The sequence below is a fragment of the Hirundo rustica genome, chromosome 14, assembly GCF_015227805.2.
Source record: "Hirundo rustica isolate bHirRus1 chromosome 14, bHirRus1.pri.v3, whole genome shotgun sequence".
Taxonomy (NCBI): Eukaryota; Metazoa; Chordata; class Aves; order Passeriformes; family Hirundinidae; genus Hirundo; species Hirundo rustica.
The window spans coordinates 15,973,030-15,992,642 of NC_053463.1; the positions used below are offsets into that span (position 1 = coordinate 15,973,030).

General features: G+C 41.5%; 1 protein-coding gene across 3 annotated transcripts in view; it reads left to right on the plus strand.

Moving 5' to 3' along the window:
* The window catches only part of LOC120759113 (protocadherin alpha-C2-like), an 85,383-nt gene that overhangs the window by 12,392 nt on the left and 53,378 nt on the right, over positions 1 to 19,613 (plus strand). The window lies entirely within an intron of this gene.

Sequence of the window (19,613 nt, forward strand, 5' to 3'; positions counted from 1 at the left end):
CTTTTCTTCCTCCCAGGCGCACGGCCTTGCGTCTGCACTGGGCTGGTCAGTGCAGAACATACCGAGGGCATTTGCAGGAAAACAGGTGTCAATTCATGGCACTTGGAGGAAATTTCAGTTTCTTTTATATATCTCCTAAAGCCAGGAATCTCTTTGGCTGAAATATTGTCATGGGATGACAAAAAAGATTTTTTTTTTCCCACTGTAAACATAAAGGACCTTCAGACACAACTGAAGGCAAAGGTGTGAGTGAAAACTAAATACCTTGCAAACCAAGCCATGGTCTTCAGAGAGCTAAGTAGGGGCATGACAGGAGTCCATGCAAGTTTCTAATCAATGGGTAGTTCTAAGATAACACTGTGTGGAGTCTCTGATTTTTTTTTTTAAATTTTTTTTTAATCTCTGCCCTGACATTCCTGAGATTTCTTCATTGAAGGGGAGTAATTTGTTGAGCCAAGATACTGGTTTGCAATACCTAAGGTAACACTGTGGTGGAATATCTGTAATTCCATATCCAGCACCTCTGTAGGAAATGTGACTTGTGCTCATCTCACTTTCCAAGTAATCCATTGGTTTTGTGAATCTAAATTATCTTCTGGGCCTCTGACCAAACTGATTTCTTCTCAGTAGTGTGATGATTGATTTTGCAGGAGGAAATATCTTCCTGTGATCACAGTGTGGGGTTATGTGGTGGGCTATGTCTGCAGGCCTAATCTGCTGGGTGTTGCTGTGTTACTTATCCAAGATTCAGTTGTCTTATAGCTATTTTTAATAGGTCCTGTGAGTCATCTTTATATTTTTATGGAGTTTTGAGATGCTTTGCCTGCAGACTGTCAAATTCCGTGGTGTGCATAACAATAACTAACCACTGTTGGGTCAGGCCAGTACTCTGTGTCTGGTAAGAGCTACTCCAGGTGTTTCTACAGGAAATGTGAAAACTCAGGTCAGACAGACATGGTGTAATCTGCTTCCTGCTCTTGTTTTTTATTCTAGTCTACAATTATTAGAGGCTGTCCTAAATCTGTAGCCATTATGTTTATTTTCACCTTTAAAATCTTTATTGTACCTTTAAGTATATGTAAATGCCCAGTCCTTTTTTGAACCTTGATGTAAGGGTAGCTTCAATAACTTATTTGTAGTTGAATATATATTCAACTACATAACACTCTGGTTTATAACTCTTGAAATTCCAAGTAATGAATTTTTGTAAGCTTTCCCTCCTAGAAAACTCCACATTTTCTCTTCATAATGCAATTTATTCATCATGCCTTCCCTTATTTAGGTGTTGACCAGATTTGATTTACACGTGATGGTTTTCCAAGTATTTAATCAGTCATAATTAGTTTTAAATTCTGTTCTCTGTAGCAGCAGAGGGTTGCAGTTGTTGTGGGATTCTCACTGTTCAAAGAGGGGTGTGTGGAATGCCTAGGTCTTGCAAAAGCAGAAGAGTTGGTGTCCTTCCTTAAGAAACTGTAAAATCCAGGAGAATAGCAGTTGGCAGTATGTAAAACAGGATCTGTACCTAATGCACTGGATGCTTTGGGAATATCACTGATTATTTGAGGATCTGAAAAACAAAAAATTGCGTTAGAACCTTTGTAATGGGGAGGTAAAAAATGTTTTGGCAGTGTCTTGACTCAGAATGTGACTGCAAGAACCCTGACAGTGTCTGGGGGGGTGTAACTTTGGCTGGAGAGTCGTTCATAATTGCAAAACTAATAATAGTGATGACACATATATAACAACAAAAAACCCAAACAAAATGCTCAAAAAACTGTCACAACTCATTTCTTTGTTCCAGTTGAGCAAGATCTGGAAACTCAGGTTACCAACACATTAAAGAACCAAATAATAATAAAAATGCCCAAATATCCCTAATCTCCATAATCAAAACAGTGGTGTGCCATTGCATCTTGCTGTATTTCAGTCCCTCAGGTGAATTTTTAAACTTGTAACACGAGACACCTTTTTGCAGCTTTTGATAGCGGGCAACATAAATCCCAGATGTCATCTTTGGCAATTTTATTTCCTTGGCTTTTATACTCAGAGATGGGCAGCCATAGATATGGCTTATGTGGAAAGTCCAAAGGCTTTACATTAATCGAGCTGAGTAGGGGAGAAGAGGCAGAGACTGTAAAAATCCATTTACCCTTGAAACCAAAATCATGCTGGTTATCATGAATTTGGTGCTGATCATTCCAGCGGCATTTGAGAATTAACTACATACATATATATGTATCTGCCATTAGAAATTTCTGTTAAAAATATAAAATTTAATTTTGGGTGTTGACTAAGTGCAGTCTGTAAGTGCTTTCAGCCTGATTCATTTGGAGTTACAAATATAAACCTACATGACCTTTTGAGCTTTTGAGGAGGGGTGATTGTATTGCTCCCTAAGAATATAAATGTAACAAAAAGAAAGTAACAAATATTTAAAAGGCACTAGGAGCAACTTCATAGTTATCATTCAAAGCACTGAAAAGTATTTCAAAATTACAATTTTAGTAGAACTTAAATAGACCTGATTTTTATTTTCTTGGGTTTTTTGAATTCAGGAGGTGATTACAATTTTCAGTATGTGTAGGCTAGAAAAAGATCTGCATATACGAAAATTTAATTGAATTTCCAGAAATTGGATGTATTTTCAAAATTTGGGTTGATTTCTTTAATCTTGTTCTGCTTTTGCTACTGAATTAAACTGTAGGCTTGAGTGGTTTTACACATGCAGACGCATGAGACTCATTTGTGCTTTTATATTTTCTATTTGGGTTAGAGCTATAAATAGCTCTGTGTATGGCCATAACAGCGGTAAACTGTAATTGTATCTTTTACAGCATTTTGTTGTGTCTTTCTGCAGCATGGCATGAATGGCAGCTAGGTGAAAAGCTGGGTACAGAGAGACAAAGGCACGAGCGGTTACTGGAGTGAGCAGTGGTTCCCCGACTGATTTCTGGGATTGTGATGTGGATTGCTCCAGTTCTTTTGTTTGCTTGTGTTGGCCATTGTGCCACACAAAAGGCCTGTGAGATATTTCCACATTCAGAGTGTAGTGACCTCTTTGTGACTTGGCATTCGATATTTAGGTTACACCCAAAAATAGAAGCAAGCCCTGCAATGGAGAATTTTTCTGGCTAAACTGTAATGAGAGTGGAATAATTTTGCACAACATGACATGCATTTCCTGTGACAAAAATGGATCCACTTCCATTGAGACAGGCTGGCAACTGAGGCTGAACTGCTGCAGGCTAAGCATCAGTGGCTGCCTCACACAAGTGGAGAGCAGATGTGTGTGCAAGCCCTCCCTGTGGCTCATTCTGATGGGAGTAACACTCAAATGTAAGAGTGAAGCACCTTCCCAATTCTTCCTGGCAGTGCTAATAGCAACCTGTCTAGAACCAGCAGTCTCATGTCCACATTACAAGAATTCAGTTTTTAGGAAGATTTCTTAGCTACAGATGTTGCTCTTGGCGTCAGGCCAAGAGAATCCCAGAAGGAGCAATGATCGAAGAAGATTCAGTGAGGGAAAGTGCCTCCTTCTGACCACTCCAATTACCCTTCACAAAGAAGGATGTGTTCAGCAAAAGGATGCTGAGTCTTGTAAAGCCTACAAATGCCTGGGCTGAAACTTTGCTTGTCTTGCCTGCCTTGGAGTGTTATTTTTAGAAATAGGGGAAGGGAGAGTGACAGGAGGAGTTGGTTGAGACAAAGGGCTTGAGGGGATGTGGAGAGTAATATGATTGTGTTTGCAGATGGATAAGGGGAAGGGAAGGATGAGGCTGAATGGTGGTGTGGGCCTAGGAAGGGTAATCCTTGCATGAAAGCCTAACACAAGAAAATGTAATTTAGATCAAGTTCAGTCCTTTCCTGTATTAGTCACAATTTAATCTTAAATATTGAAATTCAAATATTTAAATTTTAATTGTAAGACTAATAACAAGGAAAGCTATTCCTCTAAAGCTTTGAAATGCTCTTCTGACATCCTGCCAACTGTTCTTTGCTATGAGTTTGTAGACATTTGGTTTTGTGCCAGCAATTCCCTTTTAGTATGAGTAGTTCTTTCCCTCTTTGCATCTTGCTTTATCCATGGCTTAGAAAGCAACCACATCCTTTCTTAGCCTTTGTTTTACCAAGCTAAACAGGTTCATCTCTTTCAGTGTTTTTTTCCTATGGTCGCCTCTGCACTTCCCTGATTGTGTTGATATCACTTCTCAGCATCAATTTTTAATTTTTGCATAAGTATTTCTTGCTTTTCTTGCAAATATGTGACCAGACTTGTATATGTTTCGGGGAAAGGATTTCCTATGTAGATAGGAATACCTCCTTGCCCAGGTCATAGAGAACACATCACCTGATTCTTCCTGGAAGCCCAATTACCTGCTCCATAGTTTTAGTAAGTTGATTAATCAGTCACATAGGTATTATTGCAAAACTTCTTTGGGGGTGGAGGTGGATGGGGAAAGGTTAATTCCCAAGATGGTTCTTCTGCCCAAATTCATCCATCTAAATGCTTGATGTTTGAGCCTTAGATGTCAAAATGTCTTAGTCACCTGCTCAGAACAAATCACCCTGTTCATCTTTGTTATACATGTTTAGACAAAGCCTACAGACAGCACTGAGAGCAAATGAATGACTTTTACCTTGACAGATATCCAGATTTTGAAGTGAGTTATTCCATATTATTGTCCTCTGGAACTGTTCTTAGAACAGCCCAACTTCTTGTGTCTTAAACTTTTCGATGCTGTACTATATTCAATGTTTTACTAAAATCAGAATAGAGGAGATGAATTTCAGCTTGTTTCTATCAAAGAGAATTGAAAACCAGTCTAGCAAATTGTTGTCTTTGATAAATCTATGACTGCTTCCATTCCTTTTCAGTGTACCTTCATTTCTCTTTTTATCCTTCCTCCAAATTTGTATCCAAACAAGCAGGGTAAAGGGCTTGTGGTCACACAGGTTGGATTTCACCAGTTTAAATTAATGTCTGCAGTTGTTTTTCCTCAATGAGATTATCCTACTTCAGACTTGACAGGTTTATATGTTAAAAAAAAAAAAAAAAAAAGAAAACACAAAACCTAAGCCAAAACAAATTCTCTTCAACCCTATGCTTTTATTTATCAGTTCTTTAAGAAACCTATGATGGAAATCAGGTAGTGGGGAAATTGAGGATTTTTAACTCTCACCTTTTTCGTTCTTCCTTGGTGACAGCAATTTCTGTTCCCTTGGGTAATTTGTCACATATTCAATGTCACACTCAAGATACTGAAAACAGAGGAAAATACAGATTAATTGTCATAAAATGGGATGGTGGCTGTAGGGGATCATTGGTCCATGCATGCCGTGTTTTTGTGCCAATGGCCTGTGCATCTTCTGCTTCCCACTGGAGACAAGCTGCTGGATTTTTAGTGTGGCTCAATAAAACTGTGTTAATGCTGTGTATTTCTGGGGTTACAGCTGTCTTATTTCAAAATAACGAAAGGAGTTAGTTGTAACTTGCTGAAGATTATTTAAAATTGCAATTAATGAAAAGAATGGCAATAAAATCCAGTATCCAAACTAAAAAGGGGGCGAGCAGGCATGTGGGAATTTAAGGCATTTAGTTGAGAATTTGTAAGGCAAAGAAACAGGCAGGGCAATCGCTCAAAGATTTGGTGCTATCAGAGGCATTTGACCAATAAGGCAAATGGAAGTTAAATATCACAGAAAGAAGGTACATTTAAAAAAAAAAAAAAAAAAAAAAAAGGCGCTTTGAAGCCTCTAATCTTTGAGCAGTCTCTCTAAGGAAAACGAACATATTTTTGTTCTTTGGATTCTCTCTTCTCCAAAGGAATGACTTCTATATTTTGATCTGTTAGTTCTTCCATCTCCCCCATGGCTTGTCCCAGTCTGATGGGTCTTGACACTGTTTTTAGTGGCTTTTTACTTCTTTTTCACTCTGCAAAAGTCAAGCATCTTTGCACCACTGGCCTGCACAATCAAAGTTTATGATGTTCCCTCACAAAACCCAAAGGTACTGATTCCAAAAAGTTCTGTGGTGTTACTTCTCAACCTTTTCCAATTCCTTTGTTGGGGTCAGAAGCAAGGGAGCAGGGAAGTCTTACAGCTGAGTGAGCTTTTCATCTTTTGAACTACAACTGTTTGCTCTGTGTCTTGGAAATATGTTTTAGACAGCTTTTAGGCTCTGCTTTGTAGCCAAAAGTTATATGGAGATTGGTGCAATATCCTTATGGTTAAAGCAGTTTTCATTACATGATATTAAATTCGCAGGGTTGTGATCATATCTATAGTATGGAGACATTTCAATAAAAGCTTGACTTCAGTCTTTCAGCTTTGTGATTTTAATAAAAGACAGATGTGGAGCTACTGGAGACAGGCCAGTGGTGGGGCTCTAGGATAACAAAGGGACTGAAGCATTTCTCATCTGTGAGATATACAGAAATACAGAGAGCTGGGAATTTTTAGCCAAGAAAAGACAAGAGAAGGCTGTGGGGCTTTCGTTAGTGTATGAAAATAGAGCCATGGGTGCCCAGTGAGAAGAAAAGAGGACGATGCTCTGTCTAAGCATAAGTAATTCATTTTGTTGGTTGGGTTTTTTTCCCACTGTGAGGATGCTGAGCACTGGCACAGGTTGCCCAGGGAGATTGTGAAGTCTCTGTCCTTGCAGATACTCAAAAGCCACCTGGGCATGGTCCCAGACAACCTGCTTTGCTTGACCCTGCTTAGGAAGTGGGGTTGGTCAAGACAATCTCCAGAGATCCTTTCCAACCTCAACCAGTCTGTGATTCTGTGTTATCCCTAATGGGGAAGTTGACTCAGTTTTCTTCTTTGTAGAATATTAATCTTGTGGAATATGGCCTGTGTCAATTCTATTATCTGTATATATTCCTCCAAGTGAATCCTTCGCTTCTTTGCATTTGTTTTATTGTTCTGTGCAGGTTTGGTTTTGTTTTTTATTGAACAATCATGAATACCCTAAAGATAATCAATCTATAAAGCTATTTGTTTTCAATATCATATTGGCTGGAAGGAGATTTGGTGGAAAAAGGAAGTGATTTCTTCCCTGCAGTCAGAGGAGATACAACTGCTACCTTATCTCACCTTTTTGGGGCTGGTGAAGTGAAATCACCCCAGCCAATGACTTGTGTAGTCAAAGTTGCCAGCTGGAATAGCTTCAAAGGGTCTGGGGTTGTTGGTTTAGGATTGCTATTTGCATTTTCATCTTTGTTTTAATCGTATTATATATTTGTCTAGGGATTAGAATTAGCAAGTTCCTGCCTTCTCTTTTACAGCACTGTGCTTCTCTACAAGGTATTTCACCTCTTTAATGCTTCTCACCTTATTAAAAAAAACTACAGGAAAAATTAACCCGAGCTAATACAGAACATGGAAAGATGCCAGAATGGTCATGGTCAGAGTGGAGCTGCAGAATACAAATGTGCAATGAAAAATATGATCACTTTGGAGCTCTTAGTCTGGTGGGGCCCTTCACCACTGTCATGTCATGTTTTATAAAAACAGGTTTTCTTCACTCAGCCTGCTCAAAGAGGATCCAGATGTTTTTTAATAAAACCCAAAACCATCAAGCTGTCGCCATTCTGTGGATTTATAGTTCATCACCAAGTGTTTCTCTTCTGCTTTGTTTGTATTCTTGTCTAGGAGAGGGGGAAAATGTGGGTAATGTAGGCAATTGAGGTTCCTGGAAGACTTGTAAAACTGACTATTGGATTAAACTTGATTGGGTCAGAAAAAAATGAAATAGTGGCTGCCCAAGAGATTTAAAAAGTCAAAGATGAGTTTAAACATCCCTATTCCTTCCTAGCAGTTTGTGTAGAACAGAGATCATGTTAGAACAGAAGTAGAACAAGGATGGAGTTACAACACTACAATTTTCTTGTAGGTTTTTTCCCCTCTAAAAACACTGACACATTTTTTTCTCCTTTGTAAAAGAATATATTGTCTCTAAATTAATCCAAGTCTTGGGGAAAGTGTTTTATATGTGCAGTCTGGAAAACCTCCCTAATTTGTGGCCGTTTCAAACACATTAACAATCTCAAAGAGATGTATATTGCATTATCTCATAACTTATTACCTCTCTGTACCCAGGGTTTCCAGTCACCTCAAAGGTAGCAGAATTATTCTATTTATCAACCCTAGTGCTGAATATTTAGACTGTTTCAACTCTATATTTGTCTACTGCTGATGCTCAAGCCTGGTTTGCTTCCAATAAAACTGGTGGGATTCTGTATATAAAAGTCTGAAAAGTGCCTGAAAAGTGCCTGAAAACCACTTTTTAGTTACTATTATAAATAGTGATGAGTCACTTAATATCATGCATTTTTAATGTAGTGATAATTCTTCCAAAAGGACTGTTTTTCAAAATACTTCAACAGAGGAGGAATGGACCAGCATCAATTACTGTCAGCAGTAGCATCCTGTATCCAAAGTTCCAATCTAAATTTGCTTCCAGGACCAAATCTATGTTGTTTATAGGGGGATATTTTGCTTAAACCAAAGGATAGGTTTAGATATTTTGCTTAAGCCAGAGGATAGGTTTCAGATGTGCCATCTGAAGAGAACTCTCACCTCAGTAACAGATGAGAGTTCAACAGTATGAGCAGCTTTAAAATGGTTCTGTGTTATTTAATGGAAGCAATTGCAATTAGTGGTCTTGGAGCCATAGACTTCTGTCTTTTCAGCTCTGTCCACTAATGAATGAACAAAACCTTTTCAGAGTTTCAGGCTGTGTTCACACCGTTACTTACTACAGAAATGGTCGATGCACAGAAACCCTGTCAGCACAGAAACCCTCAGGTCCCTCGGGGCGGTGAGAGGTGGGAACTGGGCATTACCTGTTGGACAAGTTTGAATGCACAGTTTGGTCATTTCTCAGACTGCTTGCTCCAAGCCCTGTCCAGCCTGGCCTTGGACACTTCCAGGGATCCAGGGGCAGCCACAGCCTCTCTGGGCACCCTGTGGAACAATTCCTGCCCAATATCCCATCTGTCCCTGTCCTCTGGCAGTGGAAGCCATTCCCCCATGTCCTGTAACTCCATACTCTTCCAAGTAATCTCTCCCCATCTTCCTTTTTGACTCCCTTACTGGAGGAGTATTGGAAGGCTGCAGCGAGGTCACACTGGAGCTCCTCTTCTCCAGGCTGAACAATCCCAATTCTGTCAGCCTTTCCTCACAGGAGAGGTGCTCCATCCCTCTGGTCAGCTTGGTGGCCTCCTCTGGACTCACTCCAACATGTCCTTGACCTTCCTGTGCTGGGGACCCGAGGGCTGGAGGCAGCTCTGCAGGTGGGGTCTCTCCAGAGCCAAGAAGAGAGGCTGAATCCCTTCCTTTGACCTGCTGCACACGCTGCTTTTGGTGTGGAACGTGTCTGATCTTTCCTTTAAATGTCTTGCTGAAGTATGTTTTGGAAAAAGGACTTGGTATTTGTTGCGAAGTGGTCTTTGTGTCATGTTTGATAGCCATTAAGAGCTGCTAAGGTTGGCTGAGTTACAAACTTTTGAGAAATTATTGTTCACTCTACTTGGTAGATAATCGCGGGAGCTGGAAAGCTCAGCTGCCTCTGAGTCCTGCCAGCAGAGAGCCCTGATCCAGCCAGGAGCTGGCAGAACCTTCTGATAATTGCATTGTATGATTGTGGCCCAGACCAAAACTGAGGCTGGGGCTGGACTGAGGACAGAGGATTGGGAGGGAAAAAAAGAAAATGAGCACAGTGCCCAGCCCAGGACCAGGGTGCAGGGAAGAGGAGGGTCCCTAATTTTGGCACAAAGCTTTAGAAATGTGTCCTGTGCATGGGTGCTGTTGAAGGCAGCACCTTGTCTGTGGCAGCCTCTTTCACAGTGTCACTAGAAAAAATATTCAAGGAGTGTAAGAAACTAAGAGAAGTGAACAAATAAGTATCGAAGATGAGCATAAATAGCTGAACTAATTGCACGATGCAAGAGTATAGTAATTAAACAGACCTATCACAATGGGAGATAATATATAAAATATTTTATACCTCAGAAATCTAGTAGTTATTTTCTTCTAATACATCTACCTGGAGTGAAGGTATTTTGTTTCAGAGAGATTCTAGCAAGACTAAAGATTGTTCAGGCTTTTGTATTTCAGCAGTATTAAAAAAACCCAGAAAATAACCCATCAGTGTTAAAATTTGGCAGAGCTCCCATTGTGGGTGAATTTAAGTGCCAGAATTCTTGAATGAAGGATTAAAGGATAACTGAAAGTCTTTGGTGAAAATACAATGTCAAGATTGCTCCCAGTCTTCTGTACAGCAGAAAGATAACTGAGGTGTTCACGGTTAAAGGATAAAGTACCCAGACGATAGCAATATCTATTGGCTTGTACCTCCCTGTCTTTCAAAACCTCTTTTTCTCTCTGTTTTTACTTTGTCCTCCCCATGCTTGTATCTTTTTCCTTATCTTCTCCTCAGGTCTAGTTCCTACCCTCAGAAATGTTTTCACATTTCACTCTGATTTAAAATACATAATCTCCTGAGAGAGGGACCAGACCCAGTCTCCTGTTCTCAATGAATCAGCAGACAGAGCCACACTGCTTTTTGTGTTCTTATAAACCTCGATTTTGCCTCTCTTTCCGTAGAAATGCTTCCCCTGACCACCATAGTAATGGCTTGGGGGGATATGTCCTTCTCAGTGAATGGGATTTGAAGGCCTCTGAACTCTGTCTTTAACCACTAATTCAGAGTGATAAAGAAGCCCAGGAGGTACACTGGTATTGCTGGACATCATTTTAATTTTTTCCTAACCATGTGGCCAGTGATAGTTTGTATTCCAAATGCACAGTCCTAAAATCTGTCTCTGAAGCGCATACTTTGCAAGGAGTGTCAAATGCAAAATCCATGCTGAGACACTGCAGGTTTATCTCATTGTGGAGGACAATGTTTTGATTAGTACAAGGAGAGGGGATTGATTTCAGTGGGTACATTTGATGCCATCATCCCTGCTTATCACTCAGAGTCTCACATGTCCTGCTGTGGTTTTTCTCTTCAACGACGGAAGGAATATGCTGAGCTCAGCTGAGCTGTTAAAAGCGGTAGGGCTGGTGTCATTTGAGGTGTTCCAGGGCTGGCAGATGTATTCTGTAAGGTTGGGAGATCGGTGCCCTTCTGGAAGGAGCAGCTGAGGCAGGATACCCTGTGCTCTGCATCCCGCAGCCTCTGCCTGCCGTCGCAGGACCTGGTACAAACAGTGCGGGTTTCCCTCACGACACAAAAATGTTTGTGTGATCCATGCAAAATGCAGTGATAAGGTAATTCTGCATTAATACTACAGCACTAACTTATGCTGAACACCAGATATAGTCCAGCTTTTGAAGCAAATTTCATTAGACCAATCACTCTGATCTATTAAGTAAGAACTCTCATGTTCAAGGAAACAAATATTGAAGTCTTACTAAATTCAAACCGTAAATATTTTGTGTCACTGAGGTTTTAAAAATTCCCAAGGGAAGTTTGAAAACAGATTTGCTTAATGTTTACTTAAAAATCCCCAAACACTTATCTCCCTTCAGCACCTAGTGCAAACAATAAATTATACATGTGCACATGTACCTTATTGCTTGAGACTGCCCAAGTATCCTTGGCAGTAGTGCTTTAAAATTGCTGTGGCCATTTGAGCCCAGATATTGCTGACATCTTGGGAACCAGTTAAGACACTTGCCAAAAATCCTGAAGTCCCTGATGTAACAGTGAACAGAACCCAGCTCCCCTGACTTCCTGCTTTTATGGTGTGATCAATTGCCTCCGCCTCCATCTCGCCTTTGTCTTGTCTTGATTTCTGAAGCCCCAGTTTAGCTCCAGGGTACTTTTCTTGTTACTGCATGGGTGCTACTGCTTCTCAAGCCTTCCTCTGAGCTGCTGATCATAATCCTCCCCACCTCATGTTCTGCATCTCCCTTTTTCTTTGCTTCCCCTTCCGAGTACTCTCAGATGCCATAAATCAGAGGTGAACCTGTTGCACTGGTGAATCTGACAGCAATCACAGCATACAGGTCCTGAACTGGACAGCTGTGATCAGTGGATTTCCACCATCACCTTAATACCTTGGCCACTGTTTCACCCCGAGGCGTGCCTGTCAGCCTGTACAACACAGGATGTTTTTCATGCTGTGCTGCCAAATCCTTTTTTTAATGCAGTGTTTGATATTACAGTTCTTGTATTTCCCAAAATCTGTTCACCTCTGCCTCGTTCTCTGCCGCTGTACCCATCCGGGGAAGGAGCTGAGAGATGTTGCTGGCTGCTCCCATCTCATCTCCCTTCTACTCTGTTCCTTGCAGCCCCTCTGGCTGCCCGGAGCTAGTCCTGTTCTCCAGCAGTGAGTGCCAGAGCCTGAGGAATGGTGAGGAAGGATGCAGGAGCTGGTGTCTGTGTGTAGACAGGGAAGTGGACTTGGAGCAGAGACCTCATACAGCGGTGCCTCATCCCTCTCCTGAATTCTCTCTGGGTTGTAAAAACCATTATTGCTTTTTCTCCTCTGGGCCCCTCCACACAGTGCTGTCTGTGTTTTTGTCGTATTTTGGTTGTTCACAGCATCTTCTGGCATTGGTCTCATCCTTTCAGATTGAACTCTTACCCCTCTCAGGGTCTGTGCAAATCGAGTCTCGCACAGAAGAATCTGGAATTGTTATGTAGAAAATCAGGGTTACAGAAGTGAGTGTAAGATCTTGTGGCAGGGAAAAGTGATTTTATTCTGCAGATTCATGACGTTTCCCACTCTCACTCATTTTCTAACTGGATTTTGGACACTCACGCACGCATCATCCCAAGCATCAGTGCCTGACGGTCACTGGTGACCAGGATCACTTGTGTGCAATGCTGTGGGACAAGGGACATTGGCTGTCCTGGCTCACAGTCTCATTCAGTTGTGACAAGAGACTGATCTGGGACTTGTCATTGATGCCCATGAGCAATGGGTGCTGTCTGGGATCTTTTGCATCATTGTTACATTTCACTTTTTATAGTCTTAAGTAAAATTCCTTGATTTCCCAGTTCTCTTGTATTCCCCACTGTGCCTCTTAAGGCTCCAGTTCTCTTCTCCATCTTCTTTGCACCTTATTTTAGGTAATTTTCTTCCTCTTCATTCGTTCGGATTAAAACCTCATATAGGTCCCCTGTAGCAATTAATGCATTGTTTACCTGTTATTCCTTGTTTTGTATTGTCTTTGTGTGCTTGAACATTTGCACACACTTAGAGTCATACTGCCTTTACACTAATCCTAAATAAGTTTTTTTTTGCAAATCTCTGCATGCAAAAGGAAAGAAAGTAAATGGGTGCAAGTCATGGATTAAAGACAGGAAAAATTCAGATTAGTTACATGTAATGAACTGAATCTACTGAAAAAAATATTCAGAAGAAGTGAGGAAGCTAAATTGTTGCTGGGGCTTTTTCTGCATAGAATTATTATCAGATTATTTTGATATGTTATCAAGTACTACTTGGAAATGCACAGTTGGATTCCAATCCTCTGTGCTGTTCTGAAAACCTTATTAAGTATGACTGAGACTGTAAAGGGCATAAAATGGCTGGAATAGAAATTCCAAGTCAAAAAAAAAAAACAAACAAAAACCTAAAACTTGGTGTGTCTATTTAGGGGAGAGTTGGGAGCAAGGAGGGTGTGGAATCCCACTGTGTGCCAGCACCCTGCAGAGAAACACAAATATAAACCAAAACCATTTAGCAGAGAGTGTGAGTCAGGGTCAAATGCTGCTCCTGGTTCTGCTGAGTAAGGAAATCAATGGGATGTGTCCTGAGGTCAGATAATAGCAGCAGCATCTGCAGGATTAACATTTTGCCCATCATATACGTGGCTATAGGTTATAAATAGTCCAAGAACAGCAGAGTTTGGGCAGAAGGATTTTTTGTAATAGGATTTGAAGTAAAAATCTTCTAAGCTCAGAAATGCCTGCTGAGAATTAGCAAACAAAATGAAATATTTTCCTGCCCTACTTTCCTTGCTTAGCCATTCCGGTGCAGACACATGAAATGCAGAAAGCTGTGGAGCAGAATACTGGTCTTATTAAAAAATCCTCACATATTCAGTATGTTTTATGGAGTCTGTACTCTAATTCCCTCCTGCCTCCTTTATGCCTCTCAGCTGCTCTTTAAAATAGTTGCAGGGGTTGAATTTTCTATCTGGCTGCCTGAGATGTGGCACGTGTATCAGAACTGCAGGCAAAGAGCCGCAGCTGAAAGTGCAGCTGCAAGGGGGGTGAGAGCAGAGGGCTCCTGGGCGTTTGCCCGTGTTGCTCAGCAAAGCCTTTCCCATTGGTGCTAAAAGCCGTGTGGATTCTGCGATGGGGAGGAGAAAAGAGGGCAAGAGGAGACTGAGGGCAGACCTCATAGCAGTCTACAATTTCCTTATGGGGGCAGGCGCTGATCTCTGCTCACTGGTGACAGGGGGGCAGGTTTAGGAAAATTTTCTTCACCCAGGGGATGGCTGGGTGCTGGAATAGGATCCCAGGGCAGTGGTTGCGGCACCAAACCTGCCAGAATTCCAGGAGCGTTTGGACAACACTCTCAGACACAGGGTGGGATTGTTGGGGTGTCCTGTGCAGGGCCAGGAGTTAAATTCAATGATCCTTTTGGGTCAGCTCAGGATATTCTGTGGTTCTGTTTGTCCTTGGGGTCAAGTTTTTTCCTTCCCACCACCGAGAGAATTGCAAATCTAAACAGTGACTAATCCTGAGCCCACCATGAAAGGCTGGAACCAGACGTGCAGAGGTTCCCTCCACGCCGTACCTGGCTTGTCTGCGGTGGCAGGTGGGGTGAGAACACCCCGTACCCAACCTGTGCTTGTGCTGGTGAGCTCTGGGAGCCCAGAGCACCACCTTCATGGTTCCTTTGGTTGTTCGTCCAGCAGGGAGTGTCCATGATTGATCAACAGCTCTGCCTCCTCTGGCTTGGTGATGGCTGAGCCTCTGGCTGCAGGAAGCTTGGGACTTCTGCCTGACTTCAGCCAGAGGTTCACTTCTATGCTTTAAGAAGCACAGCTGCAACGATTGAATTTCCTGGCAAAGTTCACATTGACTTTGTCCAACATCAAGAAAGGAGCAATCAAGCAGTTAATTCTAAAATATAACCTTGAAAGGAAAAGTCATCTCTACACTTTTAAGTCTGATTAAGTAGAGCTTGTTCTATTAATTTGAGAAATTTGGGGCAGCTCTGTGCTACTCAGTATAGGAGCATTCTGGGTCTGATTTTAGATTGAGAAAATCTGTCCATCGCTTCTCTGCTGCTTTACATATTTAACTTCGGGAGCAAATTGTAGCTTGGTGCTGTGTAAGAATATCTTGGTGGTTTGAAACAGAGCCTTGTAGTTCAGAGTTAACCTCCCAAAGAGCTTTGGAGTAGAGATGTGGAGACAGTAGGAAGAAATTCTTCCCTGTGAGAGTGGTGAGGCCCTGGCACAGGGTGCCCAGAGCAGCTGTGGCTGCCCCTGGATCCCTGGCAGTGCCCAAGGCCAGGTTGGACAGGGCTTGGAGCACCCTGGGATAGTGGAAGGTGTCCCTGCCCATGGCAGGGGCTGGAATGGGATGAGATTTAAGGCCCCTTCCAACTGAAACAATTCTTAGTGTCACAGAGAAAGAAAGGATAGAAAAAACTTTGAGCAACATGAACGCAGCTTAGATGTATCCACTGCATGATCCAGCCATCTTCCAGCTGTGCATCTGGGCTTTCCACTTGTGTCTTGGGCTGCCGGGAGCGCCTGCAGTGAGTGTGACTGAAGCCATTCCTCTCTAGGGAATAAGGACAAAACATTTAAATCCCATTTAAATTGTCACATGGGACTGAAGTTGCATGTAGGTGTGCTTTGGTGAGAGAATGCACCTGATGATATTCCAGCACACACTCATAGGTTAATAGGTTAATGCCTCCTTCAGCTGGTGTTTTGAAAATAGCAGAGGCAGAGTGGAAGCAGGTTTGAGACCGGTGAGTCTGGGCTGGGCTCTCTCCTTCTCTCTCTCAGTGAAAGGTCTGCAACACTTTAGAAGTGTTAAGAGTGGATTAGGCAGGTTTGTAAAAGGAAGTGGCAGTGAGAGTATCTGTGAATAACAAAAGCATGAGTTAACCCTTCAGTACAGGGCGTAATCCTGTTAGTCCCTTAGCAGGGCAGCTGTGAGGAAAGGAGATTTTCACGTTGTTGTGTTGTGGCTCTGAACCGAATATGATTGCCCAAATACAGGTCTCCATAAATTAGGCATTGAAATCAAAACTTAAGATAGGCTTTTATGACTTAAATTTATCATTCTGTTGCTCTGTGTACTTTCATGAGCTAAGAGAATTCATGGAGGTATTATCAGGAAATGCAGCAAACCTGGAAAAGTCATTTAGAGAGCAGGAAAGAAAAAAAAGTGCAAATGAAGGAGGAGAAAACACCAACCCCCCAAAAAGCAAAATCTGATCCAGCACGAGGTGTGCAGGTTACAACTAGGGCACTGACAGTCAATACTTCCAACAGACTCAAAGGCAAACTCGGGTCATCATTAAAACTGCGTGGTTTCAGAGCTACCAAATTGCCAGTTCCTTGTTAGATGCAAACCAGGCAGATTCAGGTTTAGGTTGTTAACTGCTAAGAGACACTTTAGGAGTAAGCAGAGATTATAAACAAAGCTAATAGACATAACTCAGCATGTGTTTTCAAGAGAGGGAATCCACAGTACTTGGGCACTTGTACAGTCTTTAATAATACAAACCTGATCTCTTTTCCCTGTTAAAGAGAAGCACTGACAGCCTCTAAAGAAAATGCCTTTGGTCTTTCTCAGCAGTGAAGAAGGTGACTGTTCCTCATGTTACTCCTTGCCTGTACTTTTGATTCTTGCCCTCTATTTTTATACCTAGGTCTCCATTTCCATTGGTTCCGTGCCACTGCTTGGTGCTTAGCTTCCTACTTTATCTGAATTGTGTAGACAAAAACGAGGGGAAAAGGAGACCTCAGCATCATTTTGGAACACAGTGTATTTCTTGTATAGCCACAAGGACAGATGCAAAGCTCCTGGCTGAGGGGAGAGAAATATGGAAAATTAACACAGAGGGAGAAAGTGAGTGGACATCCTGTGGCTTCTTAGGGAATTGAGCACAGAAGTGCTCCTTATAGCAGAAAACTAAATTGAGTCTTTGGTTTCCAGGCAAGTGCTTACTCATTTATGAATTCATATGTACATATTCAATTAAACATCCCGAGGGCGTTTCAGGAGGGTCAGAGCTACCTTGTAACCTTACTCCAGTTCTCAAACTCTAAAGAGGGGCGTGCAACACGTGAATATAAGTGTGGAGCAAAGCAGTAGCTAGAGCTGAGAAACAAATTAAATTATAATCACCTGGAAGAAGCTTGTTTGACCCCAGTGTGTCTCACGGCCAGTTCGCTGGGGTGAAATTTAGTGGTGGTTGTTTGAGCTGGAGAATCACAGCCTGCATGGACAAGTGGTGAAAGACTCTGTGTCCAAAGAGAGACAATGGTGATAAAGGAAAACACACCAACCAAAACCTTCAAGAAAATATTTGGCAGTAGAAGTAACATTTACAGGCTTGGTGGCGACTTTGGAAAGGTGAAAGTTATTTTGTTGGTGTCCACGTTGTTAATGTCTTTCCATTTAGAGTGGCACAGTGTGTGACATTATGCGCTATAAATTACGGAAGTATTTTTAAGTCATTGGAAAAATATAGCAGAAGACAAACAGAATGAGTCAGACATATCCATCCTTAAAATTTAGAAGTGAGAAATGATTGAATTAACTCTGGTGATCAGGAGAAGAAAAGGAATTTTTTTTCTATGTATTTTTGTGGTTTATCTCAATTGAAATTTGTAACACCAACCCCTCTCCAAACCCCAACCCCAATTTCTTTACATGACATTTTCTAGAACAAGCAAGTTACATTATTGCAAAGAAATTGTGACCTAAATACAAACAGGATTTTTTTCTGGCTGTTTAGCAGCCTTGGTTCCCATAACAGCAATGTTTTAAATAGCCTGGCTTCAGATGCTTGTGATACAAAAAGCTATTCTCACCAGTAATATTCCTATCAATGGGAAAATGGATTTAAGGAAAGACATGAGAGAACAGAGCCAGTCCAACTGAGTAATTTGGCACAGGATCTGTCTGTTTCAAACAAGGGAGAGGAAGGTTCCAAATGAAAAGACGACTTGTCAACAAGTAATTCAAGTGTGGAAGATGACTGGGACATGGGAGCAAAGAAATTGGGTGTAGAAATAAGTAGTTCACATTCCCTCAGGGAGGCATTTTACAGCATTTTTAGGAAAAGTGGGAATCCCACATCCCCAAGAAATTCCATACAGGATGCAGACCATACCCTGTGTTTATGTTGCCGTGTCTCTAGGCAGTATCTTCCTGCTCATAATCCTTGAAGCATGGGAAGTCACTGGAAAAAACCCTGTACAGTCTCCTTCAGAGAGAGTTGAGGGGGGTCCTCACTGAAGTAAGCAGGGTTGCAGAAGATTGCAGGAATCCTAAGAACATGAATTGAAAGATGGGGATGAACTGAAGAAAGTAGTGTGAGTGCCCCCTTAAAATAACAAAATGGTTTTTTTCCATAGACTATAAAGTACCCATGGACTAGAAGATGGTGCTCACAGGAAAAACCTGTGTATAAGAAACTGCACAAACTCATCATTCCCTTACAATTTATTGGCAATGTTTTCCACTTTGGTTGATGTAATCTGGCCTCTGACTGATGGATGTTCCTTTCTCTGGACTTGATTTAATTCTAAGCAAGGCAGACAAATTGCAGGCACCAAATGCAAGCAGGCTCATAGAGGAAATCTAGTTTTTTTCTGGAGAATGACACTGATTTCCTGTTTGTTAATGGCTAAAGTATGGATTTGGTGGACTTGTCTCCATATTTTTTGCACACAGTTGTATTCAGTAGGCTGAAACCGTGTCTGTTTTTATATAGTACTCAAGCAATCTCAGTGCTACTGAAAATCTACTTGCTGTGACGTAAGTGCAGAAATCTGGAGTCCAGCACTTGGAGCTGGTATCTTCCCACCAGTTCAGAAAGGACACTGAGCCATTGGATCGAGTGTTTAAGGGATATGAGTTACTGAAAGTGAAATTATTTACAAGGAAGTGAAATGTCTCTTCAAATGTCAAAATGCTTTGGAGTTGTTCAGTTTGCGTGTTTTACATTCACATCTTTCTGCTTTCTAATATGTCTTTCTCTCTCCTTCTGCTGTATGAGACTCAGAAACAGCCAGAGGAGGGATTTCACCTAGTGCTCTGCAGTGAAGCAAATTGAACACAAATTTATTGCTGCCCATGCAAGTTTATGGGATCCTTGTTAAAACTTTATAGAAAAATAATTACTTGTAGGAGCATGATTTGAAATGGACGAACTTTTCAAGGGCCTAAATACCTACAGAAGTGTATCTGCGTGTAATTGTATCATTACCAAGAGAAAAATCTGCAGACATGTTTCTGTGGCAGTGCATCAGGCTGCTACTAATTCAGGCATATCTATATGTAGAACTGTTTCAAGGAAGACTTCCAGAGAAATGTGAGGATTTTCCATACTGAAATAGTTACATTGCTGTGCCTGCTGGGGTAGATACCTGTCAATGTACAACTGTCT